The 26,687-nt window shown below is 48.4% G+C and overlaps 1 protein-coding gene and 1 non-coding gene across 3 annotated transcripts in view; one reads left to right on the forward strand and one right to left on the reverse strand.

Annotated features, from left to right (window-relative positions):
* MEGF11 (multiple EGF like domains 11) overlaps nucleotides 1-26,687 on the forward strand; it is a 257,227-nt gene that overhangs the window by 193,169 nt on the left and 37,371 nt on the right. The window lies entirely within an intron of this gene.
* LOC120853839 lies at nucleotides 13,830-13,936 on the reverse strand. Its single transcript, XR_005718886.1, has one exon. It is a non-coding gene; the product is annotated as a U6 spliceosomal RNA (small nuclear RNA).

Below are 26,687 nucleotides of genomic sequence, written 5' to 3' on the forward strand. Positions count from 1 at the left end.
AAGCTCTTTTTTGTACAGTTCTTCTGTGTATTCTTGCCACCTCTTCTTAATATCTTCTGCTTCTGTTAGGTCCATACTATTTCTGTCCTTTATCAAGCCCGTCTTTGCATGAAATGTTCCCTTGGTATCTCTAATGTCTAATGTCTAATGTGAACGTTGACATTCTAGGAATCAGTGAACTAAAATGGACTGGAATGGGTGAATTTAATTCAGATGACCATTATGTCTACTACTGTGGGCAGGAATCCTTTAGAAGAAATGGAGTAGCCATCATGGTCAACAAAAGAGTCCAAAATGCAGTACTTAGATGCAATTTCAAAAATGACAGAATGATCTCTGTTCGTTTCCAAGGCAAACCATTCAATATCACGGTAATCCAAGCCTATGCCCCAACCAGTAACACTGAAGAAGCTGAAGTTGAACAGTTCTATGAAGACCTACAAGACCTTTTAGAACTAACACCCCAAAAAGATGTCCTTTTCATTACAGGGGACTGGAATGCAAAAGTAGGAAGTCAAGAAATACCTGGAGTAAAAGGCAAATTCGGCCTTGGAGTACGGAATGAAGCAGGGCAAAGGCTAATAGAGTTTTGCCAAGAAAATGCACTGGTCATAGCAAACACCCTCTTCCAACAACACAAGAGAAGACTCTACACATGGACATCACCAGATGGTCAACACCGAAATCAGATTGATTATATTCTTTGCAGCCAAAGATGGAGAAGTTCTATAGAGTCAGCAAAAACAAGACCAGAAGCTGACTGTGGCTCAGATCATGAACTCCTATTGTGAAATTCAGACTTAAATTGAGGAAAGTGGGGAAAATCACCAGACCATTCAGGTATGACGTAAATCAAATCCCTTGTGATTATACAGTGGAAGTTAGAAATAGATTTAAGGGACTAGATCTGATAGAGAGCCTGATGAACTATGGACGGAGGTTCGTGACATTGTATAGGAGACAGGGATCAAGACCATCCCCATGGAAAAGAAATGCAAAAAAGCAAAATGGCTGTCTGAGGAGTCCTTGCAAATAGCTGTGAAAAGAAGAGAAGCAAAAAGCAAAGGAGAAAAGGAAAGATAAGCATCTGAATGCAGAGTTCCAAAGAATAGCAAGGAGAGATAAGAAAGCCTTCCTCAGTGATCAATGCAAAGAAATAGAGGAAAACAACAGAATGGGAAAGACTAGAGATCTCTTCAAGAAAATTAGAGATACCAAGGGAAAGAGTTTTAGGATGGGCAATGAATTTGAGACTCATTCAGTTCAGTTCAGTCTAGTCACTTGGTCATGTCTGACTCTTTTCGACCCCATGGATTGCAGCACGCCAGTCCTCCCTGTCCATCATCAACTCCCGGAGCTGGTTCAAACTCATGTCCATCGAGTCGGTGATGCCATCCAACCATCTCATCCTCTGTCGACCCCTTCTCCTTCCACTTATCAATCTTTCCCAGCATCAGGGTCTTTTCCAATGAGTCTGTTCTTCACATCAGGTGGCCGAAGTTTTGGAGTTTAAGCTTCATCATCAGTCCTTTCAATGAATATTCAGGACTAATTTCCTTTAGGATGGACTGGTTGGATCTCCTTGCAGTCCAAGGGACTCTTAAGAGTCTACTCCAACACCACAGTTCAAAAGCATCAATTCTTCAGCTCTCAGCTTTCTTTATAGTCCAACTCTCACATCTATATGTGACTACCAGAAAAACCAAAGCTTTGACTAGATGGACCTTTTTTGGCAAAGTAATATCTCTTCTTTTTAATCTGCTGTCTAGGTTGGTCATAGCTTTTCTTCCAGGGATCAAACGTCTTTTAAGTTCATGGCTGCAGTCACCATCTGCAGTGATTTTGGAACCTAAAAAAATAAAGTCTGACACTGTTTCCATTGTTTCCTTATCTATTTGCCATGAAGTGACGGGACCAGATGCCTTGATCTTAGTTTTCTGAATGTTGAGTTTTAAGCCAACTTTTTCACTCTCCTCTTTCACTTTCAAGAGGCTCTTTAGTTCCTCTTCGCTTTTTGCCATAAGGGTGGCGTCATCTGCATATCTGAGGTTATTGATATTTCTCCCGGTGATATTGATTCCAGCTTGTGCTTCATCCAGCCTGGCATTTCACATGATGAGACTCATTAAAAAAGCCCTTTCTTGAGAGTTGGGAGACATTGAGCCTTGGCTCAGTAACCTTGGACGTGTTGCCTTACCTTGCTGGGCCTCAGTTTCATCATCTGCAAGGTGAGAGTTGCATTAGTCCTGTCTATTGGGTGTGAGTAGCCAGCATGGCAATGGGTATGAGGCCATATCCCCAGCTGTCCTTTCCCACCAGAGCTCTTCTTGCCACACGAGGATGTTGGAACACGTTTGTGAAGACAGAGTCTCTGAGGGCTGAGAATGGCCCCAGGCTTATCATAAACATGAGGGGTGAGGGGTACTGAACCACCTCTGAGAGCCCAGTGACATGCCTGATCCAGCCAGGTGGTCCCCACCCCTTGAGGCCATAAGAATATGGGGCAGAAACAAGCCCATCTGGCACTTGGGGTGTTCTGGTCCTCACACTCTTTCTCCTTCCTTCCCATAACACTGGATATTCTCTGTGCCAAGAACTTGAGGAGTTGCTGGGGGTATGGATGCCCATCTAGCCTTCCCAGAGCTTGTGCCCAATAATAGTCATATTCACACTAGCAGCAAACACTTACAGGGTACCCGCCACATGCTTCATCTCTGTTCCTCACAAGCACCCTACAGAAGTGCACTTGCACGTTCTTTAGCTTGAGAATGAGCTGAAGTTCAAACAGGATGTGTGACTTGTGCAGGATCACAAAGCCCACAGTGGTAGGAGCCACCACAATGCTCCTGTTAGACGATGGACTTTGATTGATGGGTCACCATGGAGCTATGCAAATTTGGGTTCAAATCTTGGTGTCCAATCCCTACTATGCCTATTAGTATAGGCATACTAAGGTAAGTAAGTCACTTACCTTAGTGACCTTAGGTAAGTGACGTAGGTCACTGATCCTGCCTACATCTGAATTTCCTCAACTATTCAGAGACTTAACCATGAGAGTGAGAATCTTCAAATGGGAAGTTCATGGCTTAGTGCCTAAAACACAGTAGAGGCCCAGTAATTATTGGTGAACTATGAGAGTGTAGGGAAACATTGCTTCCCTCAAGCCCAGTGCTCCCTTCGAAGGAGAATGTCAGGATGAGTTATGCCCAGGGATTCTCAATGCAACAGAGCTATACATATGCACAGCTGCTGTCCCAAGCAGGTCCATTCAAGCAGCTGTGTGTTACCCTGAATGGTCAGTCTCAGGATGCACTGCAGCATGGACATACATTTCAGTGCTCATGGAAATGAACATAGGGATGGAAGTGGGAAGAGAGTCTGGGCATTTTACATGTTAGCTTGGCAGCAGCAATGGACTCACTTAGGCTATGAATTGCTGTACTACACTGGGGCTGCAGAGTGAGAGGAAAGAGCCCTGGGCTGAAAGACAAGAAACAAAGTTTCTAGCTCTGGTTCTTCTCACTTTGGAAGCTTCCATTTCTCATCTGTAAAATGGAAATGAAGTTCTCTACCCAACAGTAACAATGGTGTAGGAGCTAATCATTAAAATGGCGGTGTTTAAAATTGGGTGTGGCATTGGTTCAGCACCTTGGACAGTTCCCGTGAGCTATTGTTCCTGCCTTGTTAGAACCTGGGGTCTTTAGCCAGAGCACCCGGGGGGAACGGGGGTAGGGAATGTAGAGTGAGGATCACATGTCAGGGGCCTCAAGGTGGCAGAGTCCTGGCACTGTCCAAGTGAGGGATGATTCACGAAGTGAGGGAAGAGTCTCTGAATTGTCGTTGAGGGGACTAAGTGGAGGTTTCCATCCACTTGGGAGTTGAGGGTCCCATCACCCTTCTCCATGGCTTTTCATTACCCACCAACTAAAGGTCAAACTCCAGTCCTTGTAACTTGCCCTTAAAACTAGTTAGTTCACCCTAACCTCATCTGCTACCTGCCGCAAACCTGCACTGTGGCCACACACATTCACTTTCCCCAAACACAGTGTCCGCTTCAGGACTCCACCTATGCCATTTTTCAGGCTTTTCCCTCTTCCTGGAACACCCTCCCCGCTGTCCTTATCTCAGTCTGTGAAAATCCTTCTCAGCCTCTCAGGCTAAAGTCAAAGACTGCCTTTTCCATGAGGTGTTCCCTGAATATTCCTCACTTTAGAATTAACCCTTCCAGCTCCTCTGTTCCCACAGCATATGGCTCAGAGTCTGAGTCCATCCAGCCTCCTACTGCCTTCCCCCGTGCATGCCTACCACATGAATATCTTGCTCAGTACACTTTGAAATGAACAAAAATCTTGGGAAGAGTGATGAAATGCCTGTAGCAGAAGTTCCAGAACTGACCTTTATAGGAAGGGAATTCATGGCATTTCCAAAGGGGCTTGCCAGCAGGGTGGGAGCTTAAATTTACCCATGGGCTTCTCTGCACATCAAATAAACAGGCAGCTGCAGAGGGGACTGGAGCAGCTAGTCCCCAACATCAATTCCAGGTTCGCTGGGCAAATGATGCAAGTTTCTCCCTTAGCAATACTGTAGAGTGATGTTGCTCAGAGATGCTGGAGGGAGATTCTCTGCCTTTAAATACCAGCTTTGCTGAGTATTAGTTGTGTGACCTTGGGCAACATACAGCCTTTCCATGCCTCTGTTTTCTCATATGTGAAAGGGTAATAATAATAAAGCCCAGTGAGTTACTGGGCTGATTAAATTAATTCATACATATAAAATAACTAGAATACCTGGCATATTAGTCATCCTTCAACAAGTATTAGCTATTTTCATCACCACTGTTGTGGATGCTGCCACTGTTATTTGTGGTGTTATTTATCCAAAGGGGTCCCCCACCTGAAGAGGTTGACTGGTCCTGGCCAGAGTCCCCTGTTGGGGGTAGGGTGGAAATGGAAGTGAGAGGGAGAGCAGAGCTGGAACTCCCTCCCCACTGGGAGCGGCAGTGTTCCCAAGGGCTCCAGGGTTCCCAGGGACAGCCGCAGAACCAAGAATAGACTTTCTCATCACAGCAGGGAGAAGACAGACTCCTCAGCCCCTCCATGCTCCTCCGTTGACCAGCTTTCCTTAATTAAGGCCTCACCTAGGTGGCCAGCCTGATGAAGCCTTCTCTGCTGCTCTAAAACTAATTGCTGCCACATTGGTGCCTGGAGTGAACAGCCTGTGAGGTCACTGCCAGAGCTACAAAGACTTGATTTCCCAGACCTCCTCCCCTCCATCGAACCCGTGTGGCTGGGAGATAAGGGACCTTCTGGTCATTCCTCACACAGATGCTCCGTTTCAGCTCAGGCTATAATGGGGACAGGGAGTGTGGGAGGTAGGGAAGGGGGGGCCTGGTGTCCCCTCCCCTGGGACTCAAGGCCTATATTTCTCCCCTGGATGACAGAATTTCTATTACCTTAAAGGGCTCATCTATTTATGCTGCAATTTTTTGAAGCCCTGTCTGCCGTTATTGAACCTTGCATGCTGGCAAGGGGAACGGGCACTCCATCACCCAAATGAACAAACTCGTTTCCCCATTTTTCTCCCGTTTCTCTGTGCTGTCGGTAGGTCATATGCAAACCTCAGCCGCTCAGGCCGGTGAAGGCGGGAGGGGGATGAGAATTACGGAAATCCAGATCAGTGGAGCAGTGATTGAATTTTCCTCCGAGGTTTCCTATGTCCTTTAAAGACGTCACCATCCCCCCCTGCACACAGAGCCCCCACCAGCTGGGTAAAGTGTGTGTCTGCCTGCCTCTTGTATGGCTCCTGAGCTGAAACTAGGGAGCAAGGGCAGCTACGGGGCCAGAAAAGGTTGACTGAAAATTAGAGCCAGGTGACATGTATAATGTGTGTGCATGATGTGTGTGCATTTCCTGTTGTAATTGTTTTGTTCTTCATCAAACGGAGGTCTGCAGACGGCAAGCCCTATGCCTAGGAAACTAGCTTCTTATCCCCTGCCCCCCGCCGTTGACTAGCTTCCTAATTATTACACTAAAAGGTTTTCCTGGATGCTGAGCTGGGGAAGAAGAATTTACCCTCTAGCTGCCATGTGTCTGTGAGCAGAGGAGCACAGGGAAATAGCAGAATGATCCAAAAATATAAACAGACACACACACACATTGTCCAGTACTCAAACCCTAGCTCTGTAGCCATCTGCTGAGTGCCCTTGGCCCTGTTATTTATGCTTTGCAAGGCTTAGTTTTTTCATCTATAAAACAAGGGAAATAATGGTATTATGTTAGGATTGGATTAGATAAAATAGGCACAATGCTTAAGAAAAAGCCTGGCGGGTACTGAATGTTTAATAAGTTGTTGAGGTTCCTTCTGTTTACTGGAGGCAAAGGGCATGGACTATGGGGTCAGACAGGTCTGGATTGGAATCTTAAGTCTGCTGCTCAGTAGCTGTGTGACCTTAGGCAACATATTCAGCTTCTCTGAGCCCTAGTTTCCTTCCCGGTCCATGTGAGCACAAAACAGGAATTAGACTTCACAGTGACAGAGTTGAAAGAATGCTCAGTGCTTCCCTAGTGCACCCTGTTATTTTATACACTGAGGTCCAGACAGGGCAAGTGACTTATCTTAAGTCACACAGCAAATCATTGGCGGACCTGGGATACGAAGCAAGTGACATAGCTCCCAATCCGATGCTTTTTCCACCTTCACCTCTGTCTCATGAGTTTGCTGTCCCCACAGCAGACACCTACTGATTTTTCCCAGGGCAGGGAGGGATGGGGGCATAGCCAGCATGTTAAATCATGTTGGCAATTAATCCACAGAGCAAAATAGAGAAAACTGGTTTTATGTCACAAAGGCTGAGTCCAGCCTTCTCCCTCTGGGACTCCATGGTTCGTGGCCTTATTAGGGAAAACTGCTGACCCTTCTGTTCTAAAAAAATAAATGATCCCCATGTCACACCGCCTTCTCCCTGCTGTGCTCCTCATGTCTCCATCACTGCCCTCAGGACCGGGGTCCAGACCTGGGACTTAGGTCTCAGGCCTAGCACCTGCAATTCTCTCAGTGCAGTAGAAGCTATTGGGGCAGGTCTGAGGCGTCCCTAAACAGGCCTTAAACACTCCCAGTTTTCCTTTTGGCCAAGTCTCTGGAGAAGGGAATGGCTACCCACTTCTTGCCTGGAGAATTCCATGGACAGAGGATCCTGGCAGGCTACAGTCCATAGGATTGCAAAGAGTCGGGCATGACTAAGCAACTAACACTTTCACTTCTGACAGTGATGGGGTTTCTTCCCCTGTCAGCTCCCACTCCTGGCCACCCCGCAGACTCTGGAGGGTGGGTGTGGCTGGGCCATGAGTCAGAGGAGCTCCCCCAAAAGGTCTGGAGGAAGTGGATGGCAGAGTGGGGTGATAGTGGCCCACATTTGGAACACTGAGGAAGTGTGGCAGCCCCTAGGCCAGGCTCTCTTGTTTTTTCATACATCATTTTATTTAATCTTTACAGCAACCCTATAGGTAGAGGATGTTAGGATCCCCATTTTGCAGGTGAAAAAACTGAGGCTCAGAGAGCTGAAGCAACTTTTTAGTTGATCAGTGGCCTCCAGGAGTTGAGTCTACAGCTGTTTGAACTCAGAACCTGCACTTTGAACCCCAACCGAAAATTATCTGGAGAGGAGAGGGCTATGGATCTGTGGCAAATAATTAGCAATGATGCTCCCTCAGGCCTTTTCCCAGGATGCAGGACAACCTCAGCCACTTTATTTCACAGTTGGAGCCTAGTGACTTCCTGCCCTTTGTCCTCAAGGGCAAGTGGCTTGCACCTTCAGTATCCCTCCCTTCCTGTGGGGCGGCACTTTACAGTTTACCCAGCTAGCTGTCCCGCCTAAGCTTGTTAATCCTCACGGCTCTCCTGTGAGGAAAGCCAGGCCAGTATGGGCAGCTGTATCTCACGGATGAGGAAACCCAAGTTCAGAGCAGTTATGAGACCTGACCTATGAGAACCTCGAGCTGGGCCTAGAACCCAGGCTTATGGCTCTAAGGCCAAGCTCGCCCCAGGACAGCCGTGCAGGAAGGGGAAAGTCAGTGCTGAGTGGAGACCGGCTGGGACTGAGACCTGGCCCCCCGGCTCCACCTCCCTGCTGCCTACTGCTTGACTCTTCCCAAGTCCCTTAACCTCTCTGTGTCTTAACTGCGTCTTCCGCAAATTGGGGCACAAACTCTGCTCCTAGTATCCTCAGTCTGGGGTAAAGTTGAGATGAGACACATTGTCGAGAAGGCTGGAAGCAACGCCAGGGGTGTCACCCAGAGGCGTGAGGGAGAGCACTCGCCCGGGGCCCACACTGACACCCTCACCAAGGCTTCTGGTCTGGAACAAAGGAGGAGCCACTCCCCTCCTGCTACCCCAGCTCTGACTTCCAAAGCCCCACCCAGCCTGGCCACTCCCCAGCCATCTCCTCGCTAAGTCATTAGCACCAATAATCCATCTGCAGGAGTAATTATGGACCCCAGGAGGGGAAGGGATTCCTGCCAGAGATGTGATTATGTCTGGAAAATGAAAGATGTTGCAGAAAAAGGTCTTGAATAAATTACTTTAAGGTGGGGCTAACAGGAAGGCTAACATTGGGAGTAAATGAAAACAAAACAAAACTCAAAAGTTCTCTCCAAAAACACTACTAAATAATTGTTCTCCCTTCTCCTAAAAGTTCTGAGTATGAATTCCCTGAGACAAGCCCAGGGAGTGAGGCCCAAGTGGCTCTGCCTTTGACAAAGATGGCCCAGGGGAACAGGGGTTAGGGAATGCAAAGGAAAGAGTGGGAGCTGAGCAGGCTGGGCCCTGCCTGGTAAGCACGGTGCTCAACCCGGCAGGCAAGAGGGAGTCACAGCAGTCCTGAGCAGGGCTGTGATAGCAAGGTGCGGTGCCTGACCTTCACCCCGTGTGGGGAGATGGTGACATCACAGTCTAGGGACCCAGCACGCAGTAGGTGTTGGGTAGATTCTGGTTCCCATCACTCCCCATGGTCCTTCAGTGGGGGCTGCTAACTGAGTAGGGAGAGCATGGGCTGTGAGTCAGAGAACCTGAGTCTGAATCTCAGCCTTGGTGCTCACCAACTGGGTCACCAGCTCACCAGCAGGATCACCTTTTGAGCCTCCCTCTGCTTAACTAATGCATGGAGTATCTTCTAGGCTGGTATGAGGATGAAACAGGCAAGCAATACCAAAGTGGTGCAGAACAGGTAAATCTTAAATTTCTTTCTTTTAATTAACTTATTTTTAGCTGTGCTAGGTCTTGGTTGCTACTTTTCTCTGCTTGTGGCATGAGGGCTTCTCATTGTAGCGGCTTCTCCTATTATGGAGCACAGGCTCTAGGCATGCAGGCTCAGTAGTTGAGGTACTTGAGCTTAGTGGCTCCTCGGCATGTGGGATCTTCCTGGACCAGGGGTTGAACCCGTGTCCCCTGCGTTGGCAGGAAGAGTCTCAACCACTGGACCACCAGGGAAGCCCAGTCTTAAGTTTCTTTCCTCCACCTGCAGTGGGCTTAGGTTCATATTCAGCTGCATGTAACAATCAAAATCCCTAAAGCTTTTATAGCAACTCCTCTGGGTCAGGCAATATCCTAAGAACACTGTGTGTGTTAATTTACTTAATCATCACCCCTACCGTCAGAAGAAAGTACTATTATAATCCCATTTTCGCAGATAGGGAAACTGAGACACAGGCTGGTGAATGACTTGCAAAAAGTTTGTTCATTTGACCCCCAATAATGCTGAAAAGAAGAAGTTGCCCAAGGTCCCGTAAGTGTCAGAGCCAGGACCTGAATTTAGTAGTCAAGTTCCAGAGCCCACTGGCTTAATCAGCCTTCTGCCTCTGACCTGCCTCTCCTGTGGGCAACCCCAGAGTCACCTCCGCTGCCCCTCACTAAGAAGAAACCTGAGCCACGGCCACAGGGTGCCCCAGCCATGCAAGCCGAACTAGGAAGGGGTGCCACACTCTAGGGCAGGGCTTCCCTGGCAGCCCCATGCTGAGGAATCCCCCTGCCAGTCCAGAAGACATGGATCTGATCCTGAAGACCCCACATGCCTGAGGGCAACGAAACCCACGAGCCACGACTGTTGAGCCTGCGCTCTAGAGCCCGTGCACGACTACTGAAGCCCAGATGCCCTGGCGCCTGTGCTCCGCAACAAGAAGAGTCACAGTGAGGAGCCCGTGCCCCGTGGCTAGAGAGTAGCGCCTGCTCACTGCAGCTGGAGAAAACCTGTGTGCAGCAACAAAGACCCAGCATAGCCCCAAATAAGCAAATCGATAAAATTATTTTGAAAAAACCAGTATAGGGCAATGGGCACCTGTCAGGGAGCTGAGGGGAAGTGTTAATTTCCCAGGCAGTGGTACGGATGGAGCACCCAGCCATCACCATGACACTCACCTGTCTCACAGTTCTTCCATTACAACACGCTCCCACATCCATCACCACAGGTGTTGCCACAGCGCTCTGAGGTTGTATGCCACTGTTGCCATTTCACACACAAGGACACAGTCATGGCAAGGTTACGTAACTCTGAGCATCTCAGCTCTCAAACCCAAGACGCAGCCACTTCCCAGACAACTGCTGCCAGGATGAACCTCTCCTGGCCTGTCTCCCTCTGAGGCCTCACTGCCCTCTTTTCCCTCTGGTCTTTAACCCCAGACAACCTCTGCCCAAAGCTGGAAGCCACCTTATCCCTTCCTGCAAAGAGGTCTAAACTGAGCTCCCATCAAACCTGCCTCCCTGAGGCCTCAGGTTCTTAAAGAAGGAGCACATCCCAGGCCCATATTATGTGTAATGATGAATTCTATGAGAACTTGTCTGAGACACCTCTGGGACCCAGAAAAATCTGGAGGAAAGCAGCGTTATAAAGACTTAATAATTTATAGAGTTGGGGGATGGAAAGGACGGACAGCTTGGACAGTGCGTGCGCGTGTGCTAAGTCACTTCAGTCGTGTCCAACTCTTTGCGACACTGTGGACTGTAGCCCGCGAGGCTCCTCTCTCCATGGGATTCTCCAGGCAAGAATACTGGAGTGGGGTTGCCATGCCCTGCTGCAGGGGGTCTTCCCAACCCAGCGACTGAACAGTGGAGGCACCCTTTCCCACCTCCAATTCTTTTTGTTCACCAGTAGAAGCCTCTCAGGCTTCAGCTTTACTTTCTCTGCATTCATTCTGTAACTTTAAAAAAAATGATTCCACAATCAATAGGCCATGGGATTTGCCTGGGTCTGAACTCTCAAACTCTCTTAAACAGAAGGGAGTAGACCAGACTCCTGCCTTCAGGGGAGGGGTATTCCAAAAATAGGTTGGGACATTGAGGCACTTGCCTGTCCTTGGGGACCTGCCTTTGTCTATTCTTTAAATTTTTAAAAAGCCTTTATTGAAGTATAGTTGACTTATAATGTTGTCTTAATTTCTGCTGTATAGCAAAGTGACTCAGTTGTACACATATATATGTATATATATATTTTTTCATATTCTTTTCCATTATGGTTTACACAGGATAGTGAATGTGGTTTCTGTGCTAGACAGTAGGACCTTGCTGTTTATCCATCCTACATATAATAGTTTGCAGCTGCTGTTCCCAAACTCCCAGTCCTTCCTTCCCTTACCCCTCCCTCTTGGCAACCACCAAGGGGTTCTCTCTGTTCTCTCTCTCTGCCAGTGAGTCTGTTTCTGCTTCATAGAAATGTTCATTTGTGCCATATTTAGATTCCACATATGAATGATATCATGTGGTATTTGTCTGTCTCTTTCTGACTTGCTTCACTTAGTATGATGACCTCTAGGCCCATCCATGTTGCTGCAAATGGCATTATTTCATTCTTTTTAATAGCTAGGTTCCCTTATATGTATACACAAGTGCATCTTTATCCATTCATCTGTAGATGGACATTTATGTTATTTCCATGTCTTAGCTATTGTAAATAGTGCTGCTATGAACATAGGGTGCATATAACTTTTGAATTGTAGTTTTGTCTGGGTATGTGCCCAGGAGTAGAAATGTTGGCTTATATGGCAACTCTATGTTTAGTTTTCTGTGAAACCTCCATGCTATTTTGCATGGCGGCTGCACCAACTTACATTCCCACCAACAGTGTAAAATGGTTCCCTTTCTCCATACTCTCTCCAGTATTTATTATTTGTAGACTTTTTAATGATGGCTATTCTGACAAGTGTGAAGCCGTACCTCATTGTAGGTTTGATTTGCATGTCTGTAATAATTAGCAACGATGAATATCTTTTCACGTGCCCATTGGCCATTTGTATGTCTTCTTTGGAAAAATGTCTATTAGCTCTTCTGCCCATTTTTCGATTGGGTTGGGTTTTGTTGTTATTGTTATTGAATTATATGAGTTGTTTGTATATTTTGGAAATTAAACCCTTATTGGTCACATCATTTGCAAATATTTTCCCCCAGTTCATGACTTGTCTTTTCATTTTGTTTATGGTTTCCATTGTTGTGCAAAAGCTTATAAATTTGCTTAGGTCCCATTTGTTTGTTTTTGCTTTTATTTCGATTGCCTTGAGAGACTGATCTAAGAAAACATTGGTATGACTTATGTCAGAGAATGTTTTGCCTATGCTTTTAGGAGCTTTATGGTGCTTTTTCTTATTTAAGTCTTTAAGCCTTTTAGAGTTTACTTTTGTGTATGGTATAAAGGCGTGTTCTAACTTCATTGATTTATATGTGGTTCAATTTTTCCAACTGCACTTGAAGAAACTGTCTCTCCCTTATTGCATATTCTTGCCTCCTTTATCAAAAATTCATTGTCCATAGGTGTGTGGTTTTATTTCTGGGCTCTCTATTCTGTTCCATTGTTCTATGTGTCTGTTTTTGTGCCAAGACCACACTGTTTTGATTATTGTAGCTTTGTAGTATTGTCTGAAGTCTGGGAGAGTTATGCTTCTTGCTTTGTTCTTTTTCCTCAGGATTGCTTTGGCAACTCTGCATCTCTCATGGGTCCATATAAATTTTAGGACTATTTGTTCTAGTTTTGTTTTTTAAAAAGTCACAAAAATTTTATAGGGATCGCATCAAATCTGCAGATTGCATTGGGTAGTGTGGCTATTTAAACAATATTAATTCTTCCAATCCAAGAGCATGGGCTGTCTTTCCATTTCTTTGAATCATCTTTAGTTTCTTTTATTAATGTTTTGTAGTTCTCAGCATACAAGTCTTTCACCTTGGTGAGGTTTATTTCTTTTCTTAGTTATCAAAGATTATAAGTGTATAATATGGAGAAGTATAGAACAAAATACAATTATTAGAGGGCAATTGCTCCACAGCCTTGTGTTGGCCTCTGGCACCCATCAACATGAATCAGGCACAGATGAACATGTGTCCCCTCCCTCCTGAACCCCCCTCCCATCTCCCTGTCTGCCCCACCCCTCTAGGTTGTCACGGAACACTGGGTCGAGCTCCCTGCTTTACACAGAAAATTCTCCCTTGCTGTCTCTTTTACATATGGTAACGTATATGTTTCCACACTATTCGCTCAAGTTGCCCCACCCTCTCCTTCCCCCACTGTGCCCACAAGTGTGCTGTCTATGTCAGCGTCTCCATTGCTGCCCAGCAATTAATGCATGCATACGGAATCTAGAAAGATGGTGCTGATGAATCTATTTGCAGGTTTATTTCTAAGTATTTTTGATGCAATTTTAAGAGGGATTGTTTACATTTCCTTTCCAAGACTTTGTTGTGAGTGTGAAGAAATGCAATTGATTTCTACATGTTAATCTTGTACCCTGCTCCCTTGCTGTGTTCATTTACTGGTTCTAGTAGTTTTTGTGTGTCGTCTTTAGGGTTTTCTATTTATAGAAAAATACGACCACTTCACGGATTTGCATGCCATCTTTGTGTGGGGGCCATGCTAATCCTCTGTGTATCGTTCCAGTTCCGGTACATGTGCTGCTGAAGCCAGCTCCTGCCTTTGTCTTTAGGGTAAAGTCTGAAGCCTTCCTAGCTGGGACAGTCTAACCTTCAGGCTCCTATGCCGCTGCTACCCTTCAGGCTTGGCACTCCAGGAAATCCAAATGGATTACCTTACCCTAGAGACCCGCCCACCCTCCCACGTACAGTGTCTCTTCTATGCCTCTTTTCAATCTGGCCTTTCCCTGGAACATCCTTGCTCTCTATCATCCTGGCTGAATTCTGCCTGTGTCCAGCTCAGTTGCGATCCCCTCATAAATTCTGCTTGCTTTCTTCCTGTAGGACACTACCTTCCCATAGGACCCTGGCACACCCACTCTAGGGGCACACTGTTGGATGAGTCTGTCCTCTACTAGACAGCTGCTGGAGCAGGTCTGTCTGATTCCTTCCTTCCCCCCATCCTGCCAGCCTCCTAACCCAAATTCAGTCCCAGGCCTGCACAGAGAATGGTCAGTAAAACTCTTTGAATAACATCCCAGGTCCTTTAGAAGCATCCCATGAGTCATGACAGTGCCACATTTTGCTTGGACCCTAGTAAACACCCCCATCAGTCCCTGCAGGACCCTCTGTCCCCATAATCTGGTTCCCACTTGGGACATTATCACTGTCAATATAGTTAGCCTGTGGCTCTGTAGGCCACTGCCCCGGGCCCACACCGCCCAGCCACCACCTCAGAGGAGCTGGGTTCTGCAGTACAGATGCTCACATAGCCCATATATTCAAGCCTACAGTGTGAACCCAGTGTGTCCATGCTGTGCACACCATTCTCCAGGCCACTGTGATCAAATCCCCCTTGAGGCTTTATGACCAGGATCAGCCCAAATGTCCTGAATCAGGTGCTAAGCTTACCTCACAGCTGTCATGCCGCTGACACAGGACACGCTCCACCAGAGTCACACACGGCATAGACCATGCAGCTGTGGAGAGGGGAGCCTATAAGCTGCCATTCAAACCAAGACACTGGGACAATAAGCCAAATATGCCATCCCTAACCTGCTCTTCCACACAGGCAAAGCATCTGTACAACTGATATGCATAGGGCCCACGAGTATTATTTACACCACATATATCAGGAGTTTATGTGTTTGCATAAACTCACTGTTTACACACACATATGCACCACTCTTATGGCAGAAAGTGAAGAGGAATTAAAGAGCCTTTTGATGAAGGTGAAAGAAGAGAGCGAAAAAGCTGGCTTAAAACTCCACGTTCAAGAAATGAAGATCATGACATCTGGTCCCATTGCTTCATGGCAAATAGATGGGGAAACAATGGAAACAGTGAGAGAGTTTATTTTCTTGGGCTACAAAATCACTGTGGATGGTGACTGCAGCCTTGAAATTAAAAGATGCTTGCTCCTTGGAAGAAAAGGAATGACAAACCTAGATAGCATATTAAAAAGCAGAGACATCACTTTGCCTACAAAGGTTCATATAGTCAAAGCTATGCTTTTTCCAGTAGTCATGTATGGATGTGAGAGCTAGACGGTAAAAAAGGCTGAGCACTGAAGAATGGATGCTTTCAAACTGTGCTGTTGGAAAGACTCTTAAGAGTCCCTTGGACATCAAGGAGATCAAACCAATCAATCCTAAAGGAAATCAACCCTGAATATTTGTTGAAAGGATTGATGATGAAGCTGAAGCTCCAGTACTTTGGCCACCTGATGCAAAGAGCTGACTCATTGGAAAAGACCATGATGCTGGGAAAGATTGAAGGCAGGAGGAGAAGGGGACGACAGAGGATGAGATGGTTGGATGGCATCACCGACTCGATGGACACGTGTCTGAGCAAACTCCAGGAGATGGTGAAGGACAGGGAAGCCTAGCGTGCTGCTGTCCATGGGGTCACAAAGAGTTGGGCACGACTGAGCAGCTGAGCAACAGCAAGGCACACATACACGCAGGCTTACCGAGAACAGCCTCCAGAACACCTGGGTGTAACAGGGAGGCAGCCCACCACACCCCTCCCCTGCCCCAGTCGCATCCTGTGCCTCTGCCCCCTCCACGTTGTGCTCCCACACTCTAAATGCTCCTGAAGACCCCTCTCCCCACCAGCACGGGGTTTCCCAGCAGTTTAGAGGCAGTGGTTTTGGGCACTTGTCTAAAACCACTAAGGAAATCATGAAACCTAATGCAGAGCAGCTGGGGCCATATGCTGTCAGTGTTTGTCCAGGAGGTCCCGAAGATTCTAGCTGACTTTGCAGGGACTTTGCCTGACTCTGTCCACGGAGGGAGTCGGGCCCAGAAGGCCAGTAAGAGATGACCTGATCCTCTGTGGCCAGAATCACCCCCACCCCCAGGCTCTCAGGAAGTGCCAGAGTGCTTGACAGGGCTCAGTCCTGGAAGAGCAGGAGCAGGAAAGGGAGGCTGCTGTAGGAAACTCCTTTCTCTTAACTAAGAGCTGAGGTCTGTGTGTGATGTTGTGAGCGTCCCCAGGCATCAGCAGCAGCAGCATCCCTGTAACCAGCTTTATCTCTTTCAGAAAATATATACTATTTGATGGATCTTGGCACAGTCCCCAGTCTGATTCTCACTCTCACTACCTGTTATTCCACCTTAGCTTGGTTCCATCAAGCCTTGGAGGCTTCTGGTTTATTTTTTAAATATTTATTTATTTGGCCGCAGTGGTCTTAGTTGTGGCATGTGAACAATTAATTGCAGAGTGTGGGATCTAGTTCCCAGAGCCTCTGCTTTGGGATTGTGGACCACCAGGCAGTTCCAAGCATTGAAAGCTTTTTTACTTCAGGAGCCTCCTAACATAAGATACAAATGCCCCATAAGAGTTCCCACCATAAGCCCCTAGTAGCCATTCTTGCCCCCACCGTCAGCATACATTGAACAACAAATCTGTAGAGAAGCACCTAGGACAGGGCCTGGCATATGGTAGGTGCTCAGGACACTGGGGTCCCTGTCACACAGCTGCCCCGTTTGCAGGCCAGGCGGCCAGGTCTAGAGGAAAGAGAGTGGGCTGTGGAGTCAGTTGGCCTCTTTCTCACAGCATGACTAAGAGCAAGTGACCTCTCCAGCCTCAATTTGCCCTCTCTCTAGGCTGGTTCTCTCTCTAGGAAGGTCATTCCTTCCCTGAAAGCCTGATAGTGCCTGGCACAGGCTGGCACCAAGGGGTTGGTTTAAAATCTGAGTCTCCTTCCTCCTGTCTCCAGCACTGGGGATCGGTCAGTCTGTCCTAAGCCAGTGGCTCCGTCCTGTCTATAGGCATGAAGGGGAGTGGACAGGGTTAAAGATGAGAGTCCCTGCTCCCCCTTCTTCAGGCCCTTCCCACTATGCATATACCTTTGTGCAAGAACTTTCCCAGGAATTTTAGATTTGAGAGCCTCCTGATAAGGTACAAATACCTCTCAAGAGTGTTCAATAAGCTCTTATCACCCTGTGATGCCTCCTTGGAGCTCATGAGAGGGAAGAGTTGGAGAAGAGGAAGGGGCTATAGATAGGACAAAGGCATCAACAGAGAGAAGAGAAACTTGGTTTTGCCAGTTGAGTCTCCTGGAGGACCCCAGATCCTGCAGCCAGTAAGTGAACATAGCCTGAACTTGACCCTAAACATCCTCTTTTGGCCACGCTCACTGTGTCTCAGGTCTTCCTGAAGTGTCTTGGTATCTGTTTGGGGACTGTTAGGAGTCTGTGCTCCTCTAGGGAGACCTCCTGAGGGGTCAGTTATGTAGCATATTTATGCAAATTAGAAAACGAAACACTCCTTTATCAAGATAGTCTATTGGCATCTGCCTAAAAACTGATGTAATAAATACACAAGCTGTAGCGACTGCCATTTGAGCGGCTCCTGAGGGTTGTGCAGTGCACAGCCTGAACAACTGTACAGAGCAGCCTCAGATCACTGATAGCCTACTCATGTTGGACAGATACAGGGTTTCCAGGCCTAACCTTCAGCCTCTCTCCAACTATCCCCTGGGGGGCCAGATAGAATAACTCAGCCACACAGGCCCTCTGCGTTATCCGCTTGGCACAGGGAAACAGGAATGGGAATGGGTGCGACAAGAGGCCTCCGTCCCTCTCCCCCTCTCATTTCTCTGGCCCTCTGCTCCTCATGCCTTATGCAGAGTTTCTCTTCCCCAGTGTGCGCTGGCTGTCAGCTGCTGCTTTATCAGTTACACACTAATTAGGTCCAGTGAGGTTTGCTCTGCATTGGAGGGGTCTCTGTGGCTGGTGTTCAGTCCAAGCTGTTCTCTTTGCCTTATGGACCTCGTGTCACTCTTTCTCCCTGGAAAATCACACATGAGTCTCCCCACCTGGGAGTCCCACTGCCTGAGCCCTTCGAGCTGATCGAGTCAAGCTTTAGCTGCTGCTCCCTACTGCTTGCATTACTGCCTGAACCATCCCCCGACCCCATCCTGCCATCCGTGGAAAAATTGTCTTCCACCAAACGGGTCTCTGGTGCCAAAATTTGGGGCCAATACTGTGAACAGTGAAGTGCATTCCACACGTGTTCTTCTGGTATTGGTGTGACATTGGGCACCAAATCAGCCTGGTGGGTGACACTGAAACTCTAGAAAGAGCAATGGGAGACAGGGAAAGAGGAGAAACCAGAGCCCTGGGGAGGCCACTGCGGAACACCTGGACGGAGGGAGGGACCTAGCCTGCGACCTCTCCTGCCACAGCCGCGTCATCTGCCTCACCCTGCTCCCCACTAAAGGATAAACTCCACGAGAGTAGTGTGTGCATGCAGGCCAAGTCACTTCAGTCACGTCCGGCTCTTTGTGACGCTATGGACTGTAGCCCACCAGGCTCCTCTGTCCAAGGGATTCTCCAGGCAAGAATACTGGAGGGGGTTGCCATGCCCTCCTCCAGGGGATCTTCCTGACCCAGGGATCGAACCCACATCTCTTACATCTGCATTGGCAGGCAGGTTCTTTACCACTAGCACCACCTGGGAAGCCCATGAGAGTAGGGACGTGCTCTGCTCCGCTCACCCAGTGTCCTCTGGCCTAGCACAGTGTCAGACACGTTCTAGTGCTTCCAAAACATTTCCTGAATGAGTGAATTAATTTGATCCGTCCGCAGTGAGTGCTGACTGTGGTCAAGGTACCATGCCAGGACCGGGGCCACGGGGCTGAGGAAAACAGACCAAGTCTTTACACTCATGGGACTTAGCGTGAGGATGAGAATTCTAGTAGAATGAGAGCTGATTTTAGTTCATCACAGTTGTGATATGTGTCACCAAGGAGCAGGTAACAGAAGCCTGCTTTTCAAGTGGGAAGAGAGGGGAAGGCAGAGAATATGGGAGCTGAAGGCCCCCCTGTGCTGCGTGCTTAGTCGCTCCGTCGTGTCCAACTCTTTGTGACCCCATGGACTGTAACCCCCCCCCGCCGGTTTCTCTGTCCATGGGATTCTCCAGGTAAGAATCCTGGAGTTGGTGGCCATACCCTCCTCCCGGAAGGGCCCCCCTTAGGTCGCATCGAATTTAGTGTGATGGTTAGTGAGTTCACGGACTGTCACCACACCTGATCTACGGTAGATGCTCAACAAGCGTTCGAGAAGACTTCCCTGCAAGTCCAGCGGTTAGGACTCTGCAGGGGGCATGGGGTCAATCCCTGGTCAGGGAACGAGACCCAGCGTGCCACACGGCATGGCCAAAAAGGCAGTTGAGTACTGAATGGGTAAATGAATGAGGCTGGGTCACTGTGAGCCATGTCTTTACCTCACTGTAACCCACATACTCTGATGCCAGGTCCAGGGCCCTTTCTTGCCTAAACCATCCTGACTCCTCTACCAAGAAGACCTGGGGGCCAAGCTGACTTCGCTGGCTTCCTGTCCCAGTCCTCTCTGCTGAGCTCCATGGCCTGTAGAGCATGCCCACCCCCTCTGCCTGGACCTAGGGAACCCAGTTCACTCCATTTACACAACAGAACATGTTGAAGGGGACCCTGAGGTGAACTTGCACAACTGCCTACCCCTTTTGTGTGAGGGAGGATCAACCACTTTCCATCCTTCTCCTTTCATTCCAAGAAGTACTCATTAACCTCCTGCCCATTGCAAGGAAAACGGATGATCAACACAAGGAGCCCAGCTGTTGACGAATTTTCCCAAATAGAGCCGAACTACAAAGCAGCATATTGCAGGAGAGAAAATTCAGTAAACAGTATTTGAAACAAATGTAATAGAACATATAACTCATTACCCACTGGGGTCCAGACCCCTGCTGCCACGTTGCACATGGAGGCAGGTGGAAGGTGGGGAGATCTGTAGTGGGACCAGCTCTGGGGCTTCCATTCAGCCAGCCACTCTTTCAAATCAAGTTCAAGGTGGTAATAGCCTAGGCTGCATCTATAATGAACAGGCCTTTGGACTAAAGGAAGAATTATCATCCATCCTCCATTTGTGGAATGAAGACACTGAGCAGGAGAGGCAGGCTTCCCCCTACAGGAGCTGGAACCTTGGGAGCCTGCCTCTGTGGGAGGTGGAGGGCTGCCCTTTCCCAGACGGGGGGAAGGCGTGTTGGGAGTAGGCTCTGCAAGTGTAATGGGGATAGGTAACAATACAAGAAACACCCAGATATCAACTTCCAGGTGTTGAGAAAGAGCAAGTGTCTCAGCTTGGCAGGTGGCCTTTCCTCAAGGTCAGGGCCATGTCCTCTGGATGCTCTGTGCTTAGGTGGTGAGTGTGCCGTCAATAGGAGTGTGCAAGGGCAGCATAGGCTCCCCCAGAGTTTTACCACACCTAGGCTCTTCACATACTGTGCTGAAATAAGAGCCAGGAGATTCAAGTTCCAAAGCCATCCCTCCCAGTGTTGGCTGTGTGGCCTTGGGCAAGTTGCTTTCCCTCCCTTGGCCTCAGTTTCCTCAAGTGTAAAACAAGGCAGCCAAACAAAGTGATTTGCAGCATCTTTTCCAGTTCCGGTACAAGGAGCTATCACCCCACTGAGAATCTAGATGTGAATACAATGAGATCCTGGCTCCCTGAGCTTACAGCCCAGGGCAGAGGCAGGACATGTGACCAATCCCAGGCCATGCATTAGCAGCATTGGTGGCCACCCAGCCGGTGTGATTCTTAGATTCCAGGAGGGCTCCCTACTCTGGGCCTGCATTCCCATCATTCCTCACTTCTTCAGGTTAAGACCCTCTACGGCAGGCAAGAAGATGCTCAGAGAGGCAGAGCTACAGGGTCCTCAGAGATGATCCAGCCACTGGTTCCCAACTAGACACGTACAGAAGCTGCAGCAGGTTGCCAGGAGCGATTCTGAACACTTTACAAAGCCTACAGGCAATTTTCCATTACCTAGGATGAAGCTCACTAAAACACCAAGGTTTTTCCTCTGCTGTTAATTAGAATTAAATTAACTCTGTGATCTTCCAGGTGAGCGTGCGCTAATCAGAAGCCCTGATTGGTTGTAGGTGACATCATAGGAATTTCTAGGTCATGGTTGGTGGACAAGATGCTGCCACCAGCATCAGACGGCTTGTGGTCACTGGCCAAATTGCACCTGTTCGGTACGTGACTGGCCTTGGACACCAGCGCGTGGTGACAGCAGTGTCTCTCAAATTGAGAGAGCTTTGCAGACAGGGGACACTAACAAGGCTTCTTGATGGTGAAAAGTTGGGGAGACTGATTTCAACAGCTGCCTATAACTGATAAAGAAACCAAGACCTGTGTGTTACCTAGTGTGAACGTGAGTCAATCAGAACAGAAGATTGTTTTCCAGCAGTAAACATGCTTAGTTGCTCAGTTGTGTCCGACTCTTTGTGACCCCATGGGCTGTAGCCTGCCAGGCTCCTCTGTTAATGGGATTCTCCAGGCAAGAATACTGGAGTGGGTAGCCATTCCTTTCTCCAGGGGATCTTCCTGACCAAGGGATCGAACCTGGGTCTCCTGCATTGCAGGTGGATTCTTTACCATCTGAACCACCAGGGAAGCCCCTCCAGCAGTAAGGTGTATAGGAATTCTGGATGGAGATTTTGGCAAACAACTTGAATAAAGGCCTTAGGGTACTCCTGGCTGAGGGAGTGAGCAAAGGTGCTAGGCTACGTGAAGCATGTAAGATGCCAAATGCAACTCCCCCTACTTTCTTGGGTTCTTGTCCTGTCCTTTTTTCCAGAAGGTGAAAAGATCAACAGATGTGGATTCAAGGCTGGTCTGGGCCAGGCACTGGGCTGGGGAAGATGTGGTAGATAAATCCCAGCTCTGCCTCATAGGCCTACTCTTTCAGTCTCTTTCTCATGATGGCGATGAATCTGATCATCTCTAAGATCCTGTTCAGCTTGGAGGGTCTTGTCTTCCTCAGTGGATGCACTCGAGGCCAGCAGGGTAATTTTCTGACTGTATGTCTGACCCTCAGCCTGGCCGGGGAGGTTTTGGGCAGGAGATGGCAGAGTGGGACATGAAACCACACACCAGGATCTGGCCCGGCTTTACATTTACACAAGAGCCCCAGGGAGGCCCAGAGTCGGTGTGGCAGCACGGACTCATCCTTAGACCAGGCAACAGTCTGCTTCCTGTGTGTAATGGGAGCCACAGAACCCTGGCCCACCAGGGCCCCTCACTCATCTGTCCAACAGTATTTATAGAATATGTCCACTCCATGCCAGGGACTGAGCTAGGAATCCTGGGGCAGCCAAGACAGATAAGATCCCTCTTATCACAAAGCTTCTTGGTCTAACTGGGGGAGCCAGTGAATAAGTGGGCAAATAAATGCCTCCAGATGCAAGCATGAGTGTGCTTGTGTGCACACTGCCTGGGAGCTGCCCAAGGGCAGAGACCAGGTCACAGGCTCCTGTGTGTCCCTGGAGCCCACTCCCAGGGCTGGCTCAGAATCAGCCCCCACTCAGCAAACATTTGTTGAATTGCTTGGCATGAGAAAGAAAGCATATGGAGATTGCTCAGTCCTTCTGGTTCTGTCCACGGTAGAAGCCAGCATGTACACACAGACATCTCATTTCAATTAAACAACACTTATCGAGGGCCCATTATACACCAGAAGGACCCCAAGCTCTGAGAATCTAGATGTGAGTACAGTGAGGTCCTGCTCCCTGAGCTCACAACCCAGGGCAGATGCAGGCATTAAGAGCTAACCAGGAGCCACCCCAGTGGGTGTGTGTGCACCCAGTTCCTACCAGGGCAGCACAGGTGGGCTGAGGAGGGAACACACAGGAGGGAAGGATGAGGAAGGAGGTCACAGTTTTATACCCAAATCCACACAGATGAATAAATAGACACCCCCAGAGACAAACGCACACAGAAACTCACAGGTGTGTGCCCTGACTGCCTAAGCATGCATGCATACTAAGTCACTTCAGTCGTGTCCGACTCTGTGCGACCCCATGGACTGTAGCCTGTCAGGCTCCTCTGTCCATGGGATTTTCCAGGCAAGAATCCTGGAGTGGGTTCCAATTTACTTCTCCAGGGGACTTCCCAACCCAGGGATTGAACCTGTGTCTCTTACATCTAACCTGCACTGGCAGGCGGGTTCTTTACCACTAGCGCCACTGGGAAACCTGGGAAATGCCTAAGCATGTATAGGGTTCCAACTGTGGTAAGGGGAACCAGGAAGACAGCCTGGAGGAGGAGGCAGGAAGCTGAAACTGGGGGCATGAGGTCACGCGCCCCCTGTGAACACCAGCTGTCATCCCCTGCACAAGGCCAGCATTTGTTCGAGTGAGAGATGGAGCCCTCTACCAGAGCTGCCTTCTGCTGAAACCTTAGAGGGTTTTGTGTATTCGTTCCATAAGAGATAGTATTTCTTTGTAGTAATGACAGCTTTTAGCGTGCTTTCTGCCTGCCAGGCCCTCTTCTATCTGCTTCACGTGCTGTTGTTCAGTCAATTAGTCATGCCCAAATCTGCGGCCTCATGGGCTGCAGCACATCAGGCTTCCCTGTCCTTTAACATCTCCTGAAGTTTGCTCAAACTCATGTCCATTGAGTCGGTGATGCCATCCAACCACTTCACCTTCTGTTGCCCCCTTCTCCTGTCCTCAGTCTCTCCCAGCATCAGGGTTTTTCCCAGTGAGATAGCTCTTTGCATCAGGTAGCCAATTATTGGAGCTTCAGCTTCAGTCCTTCCAATGAACATTCAGGGTTGATTTCCTTTAGGATGACCTGATTTGATCTCCTCGAAGTCCAAGGGACTCTCAAAGAGTCTTCTCCAGCACTACAGTTAGAAAGTATCAGTACTTTGGTGCTTAGCCTTCTTTATGGTCCAACTCTCACATCTGTTCATGTGGAAACTACTGGAAAAACTATAGCTTCATATGTAATAACTCATTTAATCCTCTTAACAATACTATGAAGTAAGGACATTATTATTCCCATTTGACAGATGGAAGAACTGAGTCCCCAAGAGGTTCAGTAAATTGCTTAAGGTCAGGCAGTGAGTCAGTGGTAGCAGCAGGATGGCACTAGAGTCCATTCTTTAACCCCCAGGCTCTGCCACCTTTGTGGAAAGATCTGGTTCTTCCTCCTTCACCCCTCACTGATACACCATGGGTCCCTGGATAAGCCCCTGCCCTGCTCTGTCTCCCTTTACTTCTCTGAGAAGCAGAAAGTCTTCTCACCTGGTGACTTCCCAGGGCTGTTGTAAAGCCAGGCTGACTGTCCATATTCCTGTACAGGCTGCTCTGGGAGAAAATGGGACCTGGTGCAGCCTTCTGGGGACAGATATTCTGAGCTGGGTGCTCTGCGTCTTGCCCCCGGAGCAGGGCAGGGTGGGCAGTCGTCTCAACCCTGCCAACAGATCCACAATTGGACTCACAAGCCCCTTGAAATCTCCTCAGAGAGCAGGGATTGGGGACACTAATGAGGATTCCAGGAGAGAAACCCCTTCCTCTTAAAGTAAACTCATGCAGAGAAAATCAAACTGAGCATGCAATTTACACCCCGGCCAAGGCCCTCAGAGCTTAAACATATTATTCTGGGCTATTTGTAGTCCTGGAGAAATTAGAATTTTTCTGGGCAATGGGAGTGCTAGTAGATTACAGCTGGTCAGGATCAGCCAAAGACTGGCCTGGGAAAGAGTGGGAACCATGGAACCTTCTGGTGCAGGACTCCACACTGCCCAGTCTCTCCTCCCTGACCCAGCCTGGGCAAGTGGGAGCAGAGACAAGGGCTAGAGAGGAGCCCCTTCACCCAGGGCCAAATAAGATCTCTCTGTGACCTGAATGGGGATGAGGCCAACTGCCTGGGACCCTGATAGTTGAGAAGTGAGCTCCCCTACTTCAAGGCTATCGTTTCACAAATGCTGGAAGTGAGGCTCAGAGAGGGGCAGTAACCTATCGAATGTCACACAGCTAGCGGGGCCCAGGTGAGCTCTGGTGTCCTGGCCCATGCATCAGCATTCCCACAGTAAACCTCAGCACAAGACCTGAGAAGTTAGCTGGAGACACTCCTTGGGGGGAGACGGTGGGAATTAAGTATCCCAGTATGTGCACCAGAGCAGACATCCCCAACGAGGGTTCCTGAATAGGGAAGGCATGTCCTGGGGACTCTGAGAGCCCAGATTCCCTTCTCTCGCATTCCAGGCTACCAATGTCCCGCTTTTAAAAATATATTTATTTGACTGCACCGGATCTTAGTTGTGGCATGTGGGATCTAGTTCCCTGACCAGAGATCGAACCTGGGCTCCCTGCATTGGGAGCACAGAGTCTTAACTGCTGGACCACCAGGAAAGTCCCCCAACACCCTTTTGAAATATCTCCCTCACCCCTCCTTACAACAAACTCCCTCCTCCTCCTAGAACATTCTCAGCTCCCATACTCCTCTGCACCCTTGTTCACACCCTTCCCACCTCGACTGCCTTTAACCCTACTTCCTCTGATTAACTGAATTCTTCCACCCCTCAAAGCCTCTGAAGTCCCCATTCTTGGTAGCCCTGTGACTTGCCCTCACTCTGAATGCCTTACTAGAGCTAACAGCCCACCCAAGGAGGTCTGGTGCAGTGGATCCTGTAGGGTGTCACCCAGATACACGATTCAGGATGAAGGCGTGCAGTTTCCCCCCTACTGCAGGAAACTTAGTAGCTCCCAGATGAGTCTCTCTGCAGAAATTGCCTTCCATCAAAGAGCACAGATTCCCCTGAAGTCATGCCCCCTTCCCCAGGGCAGTGGATACCAATGACTGGTCAGGGATATGGAGCCTCTCTCTTCCTTTCCCCTGGCAGGACAATTCTAAGGGCCAACCAGCTCCAGAACTTCCTGGCAGATCAGCTGAGGCTATTGTTGTAACTGTACCAGAGTTCAATTTCTGTCTGTCCTTCTTCCTTCCCTTTCCCCTCGTAAGGATTGTTCTCAAGAGCCCACTAGTCTCCATTTCAGAGAATGTTTTCCAAGGAAACTGGTTGCCAATGCTAAAAACAGAATGGTTAAGCAGCCAGCTTGGGTTCAAATAGAGATCAACCAATATTCAGCTCCATGACCTGGAATGATGCTGAGGCTCTAGTTCCTATCTCTTGAGCATATTGTGAAGATTAAATGAAATCATGGTACCTAATATTGAGAAAGTATTTAATACATATTAGCTGTTATTATTTACAGTTAACTTCTTTGAGGTTTGGGTAAATGAAAATAGGATATTGTTATCTGCTTCAGGGGGTTCCTGGTAAGAATCAAATAAGATTGAGAAGCAAAGGGTTAAATTTTGTGCCGGTGTAACCTAATAGAGGTTCAGGGGTCAAATTCCTTTAGGGCTTTGCCCCCTCTAGAGCAGTGGTCTGGAGGCCTGACCCCTCCCCCAACTGGTGAGAATCATTGTATTGCGTTCCTATCACTGCTGTAGCAAATTAGCCCATTA

Source organism: Oryx dammah, unplaced genomic scaffold (assembly GCF_014754425.2).
Source record: "Oryx dammah isolate SB20612 unplaced genomic scaffold, SCBI_Odam_1.1 HiC_scaffold_26, whole genome shotgun sequence".
NCBI lineage: Eukaryota > Metazoa > Chordata > Mammalia > Artiodactyla > Bovidae > Oryx > Oryx dammah.